General features: G+C 48.1%; 1 long non-coding RNA gene across 1 annotated transcript; it reads left to right on the forward strand.

Moving 5' to 3' along the window:
* Positions 1-6: 6 nt before the first annotated feature.
* On the forward strand, positions 7-4,887 carry LOC104854596. Its single transcript, XR_778182.1, has 4 exons — positions 7-350; positions 2,313-2,385; positions 3,108-3,197; positions 4,558-4,887. It is a non-coding gene; the product is annotated as an uncharacterized LOC104854596 (long non-coding RNA).
* The last annotated feature ends 844 nt before the right edge of the window (positions 4,888-5,731 follow it).

Genomic DNA, 5,731 nt, shown 5'->3' on the forward strand with positions numbered 1-5,731 from the left:
CTCGCCTTCGCCCTCCCCTCCGGGACACCCGGGAGCCGAGCCGTCGGGAAAGCCCACAGCTAGGGAGAAGGGACCGGACGGGCAGCACCTGCTACCTAGCGAGCCTTCGCTCCCCTCTGATTTAAATGGATGTGTTTCACGTCACGGAGAAAAAGCAGTTCTGGGATCAATGATAGAGCTGGAAGCAGGAGATAACATTTTCAAACATCGGGCCAGGTCTCCGCAACACTCACGCGCGCGCACGCACACACACACACACACACACACACACACACACACATGCAGAAGGGAGTGCGAACTGTGCTCAGTGAGTCCTGGGCAACAGGATGGCGTCTGATGCTGGCAGTGAGGTGAGGCAGATGGGATAGGCAGAGCACTAGTGCCCAACCCCAAGTCAAGGCAATTTCAGTTTTCTCAGGGACGTTGCCTTAATTTCCTCACCTGGGAAAGTAACAAATGGATCAAAGTAACAGCCTCTGATGTGATGGGGAATTCAAATTTTCAGAGTTATCCAGATAATCAGCAAGCCACTGACTAACTGGCAAGATGTAGTTCTACTTCCTTCCCAGTAGTCCTTTATCCAGGAATACTAACTGTTCAGAAGGGCCCTGAAAGAACATGGATTATTTTATGAGTACCTGATAACATAATTTTAAAAGCAAATGACCAGGCATGAATGGACACACACACACACACCTGCTCACGCTAATCTGTACTAATTTAGGCCTAAGAGTCAGAAGAAATGAACTAGAAGTTTTGGTTCTGTTCAGCCCCTACTACCTGTAGGCTTACGAGCTCTTGTTTAGCTTTCCCTGGGCTCAAATTGCTGTTTGTAAAGTCAAAGCAAGATTCCATTTACTACATATTTATTGAAGGCCTACTATGACTCGGGTTGGGGGAAGAGAGAAATGAATAAAATCCATCCCTGCCTTTAAGAATCCAGTAGATGGAAGGGTGGGACTGCACTGTCTGGACTGCACACAGGGACACCTGCTGAGCTGTGGTGTGCTGAGGGGCTGGTGGGGTGGCCTGTTGTGAAACCAGCCAGTGTGGAGGTGACATGGAGGAGGTCCCCCAAAGAGAGCAACACCCAATGAAATTTGAACAGTGACTAAACTACTTGCAGAGTTGTTGCATTGTGAATAAACCTTCCCAAGCATTCTCTGCTAGGGACCATTCTAAATACGGTACACGCCTTAACTCGTGTAATCCTTTTCTTCACTCTATGAAGTATTTTTATTACCCCATTTTACAGATGGACAGATTGAAGCTTAGAGGGGTTAAATAAACTGCACTAAGTCACCCATTACTAAGAGATAGAACTTGAATTTGACGACTGGCAATCTGGCTCCAGGTTCCATACACATAACAATTATTTTATTCAGAAGCCTAGAAAATAGCCCATATTCTTTGTTTGCAATTTTTGCTTGTTTATTTTTGGTACCGGGGCTCAAACTCAGGTCCGTGTGCTTGCAAGGCAGGTGGTGGAACCAGTGAGCTAAATCCCCAGCATAGCGCATATTCATTGAAAGCACTTTCGCAGAGTACCCTGACTATGTTAGGGCCACTCAATCATTATTCCTGAAGAAAAGGGATTTTAAGTAAGGAAGCAGATTTGTATCCCCCTATTTCCAGATGATTTGATAAATATCCGGTTGTCTTCCTGACATCCAGCAGAACAACCCCATGTACGAGGCATGGAAGCCTAGGAAAGTAGGGACCATCCCAGCAGCTGCAGTATGGCTGGGACTAGGGCTGGGTGGGCAGAGCCAGGAGCTGGGTCTGGTGAGGGAAGCAAGTTCTGGTGTTGAAGGCCAGTGGAATTTGTTCTTCATCCTGGTGGTGATGGGAAAATCCCAGGAACATTTTCAGCCAAGTGTGGCAGGAGTGTTCCACTACCATTGCTATGCAATGAGTTATCGCAGTTACAGCTTTATCACTGTGACTTATTATCACAGTCCCCCATGGTCAGATTTAACAGAGCTGGTTGGGGCAGCTCTTTTAACTTTTTAACAAAACGGGGCCAGGGATTTAGCTCAGTGGTTCTGCCACCTGCTTCACAAGGGCAAGGTCCCAAGTACAATCACTGGTACCAAAAAAGAAAAAAAGTCTTTGGAGGGTAACCTGCTTTCCAGGTCCCCTCCTACCTCTCAGGAGCTGTTTCTCCCTCAATAAATGTCCTACTCTTAAAAAAAAAAAGTCTGTGGAATCTGCAATCTCTTTTTTCCCCCAGTACTGAGGATTTAACCCAGAGCCTTCACACTGAGCTACATCCTCAATTCTTTTTTTTTTTTTTTATTTTTAATTTTCAGGCAGGACATCTCTACATTGCTCCGTTGCCCGGGCTCGGCTTGAACTTGTGATCCAAGAATGGTACGATTACAGGTGAGTGTCACAACACTCCGCTTCTTTTATTCCAGATATGTTTCATCTGTGCCTTCCTTTGTTCCCTTGATCACTGTTACAAGGGACTTCTAAGTGCCTGTTTGACATTGTGACTGTGACTGCTGTTTGTAGGTGAGTTTAAGATCTATGCTACTTCATGTAGGAAGAAACCTCCAAATAAAAGTTAAAATTTTAAGTAATAATCTCCAAAAAAATAGATACAAACACAACAAGAGAAACAGATCAAACCACTGATTACATCACCCAACTAATAATACATCCAGGTCAAGCATTGGGTCATGAAGATAGAATCTATTTCTTGGCCTTGTTCTGTCATCAGCTAAATAAAGCACATCAGCTTTGAACATCTTTATCAGAAAAAAAATAACACTGCTGAAGTCAGCTTCCAAACTGCCCAAGGAATTCACTTATTGTAGCATGGGAAGTAGAAAGACAGACTTTGTTTGAAGCTCTGTGTCTCTGAACAAATTTCTTAACCCTTCTGAGTCTCAAGCCTCTAAAACTGGTAATACCTACTCACTTGTATGTGTGCAGACTAATCAATAAACACATCGCACTGAGTCGGAATCTTTTTCCTACTAGTAGACACCTCACTCAAATTTAGCTTATGGGGAAAAAAGAAATCTATGGATGTGACAGCTTTTTGATGTCTCAAGTTGTCTGGGCCCCCAGAATTCCGATTCTAATTTGTTTCCTTTTAGGGTGAACTATGGGAAGTATTCTCTGTCCAGAGGTATAGGTCAGAGAAGAGGCAGCCACAATACTGTATGATACACAATACCTTCCCACAGGTATTTAATCAAATACTATTCCTGGTGCTAAGGGGAAGAAATTCTTCATAAGATTTAAGGTCCTCAATCAGTTAACTTTTAAGTTAATCAGCAGGAGACCCACGAGTTAAGGGAGAAAAGGGAAAGTTATTTTTGGTTTACGGTTTTGGAGATTTCAGTCCATGGTTGGTTGGCCTCTTGCTTTGGGCTTGCGGAGGTGCAGCACATCAGGTGGGCACGATTGGGGAAGGAGCCCCACTCACCTCCTAGTGGCTGGGAAGCAATGAGAGAGGAGATGGGGCTCGGGCCCCACCACCCCCTCTGAGCGGGTACCCTCAGTAACTCGACTTCCACCAGGCCCCACCCCACCTGCCCCACAGGCCAGGGCCCAAGCCTCCACACAGGGCTCGGGGACACTGAAGACCCAGACTGGAGCATGCTCTCCACTGCATTCTTTCATGTGCACAGTCTCCCCTTACCTTGAAGCCACCCCACAAGCTAGGAAGTGAGTATGCCTGTTTTATAGATGAAGACCGAGCATTTTGGAAAAAACTAAATAATGAGCTCTGCTTAATGAGCCTAAGAATTGCTGGAAAAAATTATTCCCAAACGTTCTCCTCACCTTCACTCAGCTCCACTTGCCTCTTCCATTCTGCATAACCCAGGTGCCCTCCCGTTCTCTTTGAAATCTCTCCCTGGCCCTCTCCCCCAACTCCTTTTCCCTCCAAGCTTTTAGCCTTCAACCTTTTCTCTCCCAATTAGCAGGCCAGATTGGCTCAGACCACTCAGTTCCTAATAAATCTATTAAGCTATAATCAATCTACAAATGGGCTCCCTTGATTAAACTTGATTGTGATCAAGTCTGAGTTTCTTTATAATAACTGTTGAAGATCTGAGCAATATATCACGTTGACTGGCAGAAAAAAAATGGGTTACCTCAAAACGCCCTCCCTGTTCTTTCTCATGGTCCATTGGCCAGGCCTGAGTGCAGCTGGGAGGCTCCCTGCTGCCCTTCTCCTCAGCCCTCAGTGCTGAGGGCATGGAACTGCAGGTCAGGAACTGGCAGTGTCACCGAAGGGGTCTCTAAGGTGGACGAGGGTCCTCAGAGATCTCATCTTGCTGCCTGTGGTATCCCCTCCCAAGGTCTTGGGAGTAAAACATCCTGCCTCTGTTTCCTGGGGTTTCTCTCCCCAACCTGGGTACAGCCAGGGAGCAGAGGCCTTCTGGAGAGTCCCCTAACTGGTGTGGAAACTGCTTTTAATATTCCCGACAGTAACAGAAGGGACTGCGGGCAGCAGTGGGCATGACAAGGAGGGGTGAGAAGGAAGGATGATGAAGATGCCCCAAGAACTGAAAACTGAAACCTCTTCTCCCTCTCCAGAGACCCAGGTGGCGTTGGAACAAGGATGCTTGGCACAGACAGGAGCGCTGACCCTTCCTCCCCCGCCCCAGCATCCTTCACCAAGCTGGGGCTTCTATGGCCTCTTCTCCTGGGCCCCAGCTCCTCTTCCCAGCTGTGCACTCCCACACCCAGGGCTGAGCACAGAGCTGGCACATCCTGGAAGCTCCTTGATGTGAACTGAATTCACCTAGTCTTCCGGGTACTGATCGATTCCTGTGTCTTCTCGGAAGCAGTGGGTGTCCCCGAACTGGTGACTCCTCCAGGATGGGAGAAGCCAGGAGGACTCCAAAGAGAAACAGGGAAGAAGGAAAGGAAGGAAGGGAGGAAGGAAGTGGGCTTGGAGAAGGAAGGAGAGGGACCGAGAGGACTTGCCTTTTAGCTCGAAGGTCATCTTTGCCGATAATCAAACTAAAAGGAAGCGTTTATTTTAACTCATGCTTTTAGAGATTTCAGCCCATGATCAGTGGCCCTGTCGCTTTGGGCCTGCAACCAGGTAGCACTTCATGGTGGCTACACTTGGTGAGGCAGAAACCTCTCCGCTCCTCACCGGCTCTCCAGGCAGCTGAGCAGAGTCAGGGCACAAGTCCCACACCACAATGTGACCCAGAGGCCGCCCCCATGTCTCTCCACTCAGTGGTGCCACCCTGGGGACGGACCTTTTCCACATGACTCCTGGGGACATTGAGATCCAAATACAGCAGCTGGATTGTGTGCATTATACTCACTACCCCAGCAGCTAACTACCAAAGTAATGTGCAAAAAACAAAAGTGACAGCAAAGCCCGGCCAACCAGGGAAACCTGTGCCGTCAGGCCTGAGCTTCAAATCGGCAGAGCTGGTCATGGCAGGACCCTGTGTCTTCTCCGTGATCTGTCTCCAAGTCTGTCACCCACACCATACCCGGATCCAGCCTGCAGCCCTCTCCTGCCTCACGAGGCACTGCACAAGGCCTGGGCTGCTTTGGCAGCTGCGTGGTCTCGTGTTTCCTGTGATGACACATGGGGACATGGAGCTCTGGTGTTCTGGCAGGCGCCACAGCCTGGTCTGTCTTGGCATTTAGTTCCTGGGTGTGGGTTGATTTGTTTCTCTCTTACCGTTCTCACTTATGTCAGTGTCTCTGAGACTCCTGGAGCTCCAGGGCTGCTGTCTGTGAA

This window comes from Fukomys damarensis, unplaced genomic scaffold (genome assembly GCF_012274545.1).
Source record: "Fukomys damarensis isolate Sample0158 unplaced genomic scaffold, DMR_v1.0_HiC HiC_scaffold_11, whole genome shotgun sequence".
NCBI lineage: Eukaryota > Metazoa > Chordata > Mammalia > Rodentia > Bathyergidae > Fukomys > Fukomys damarensis.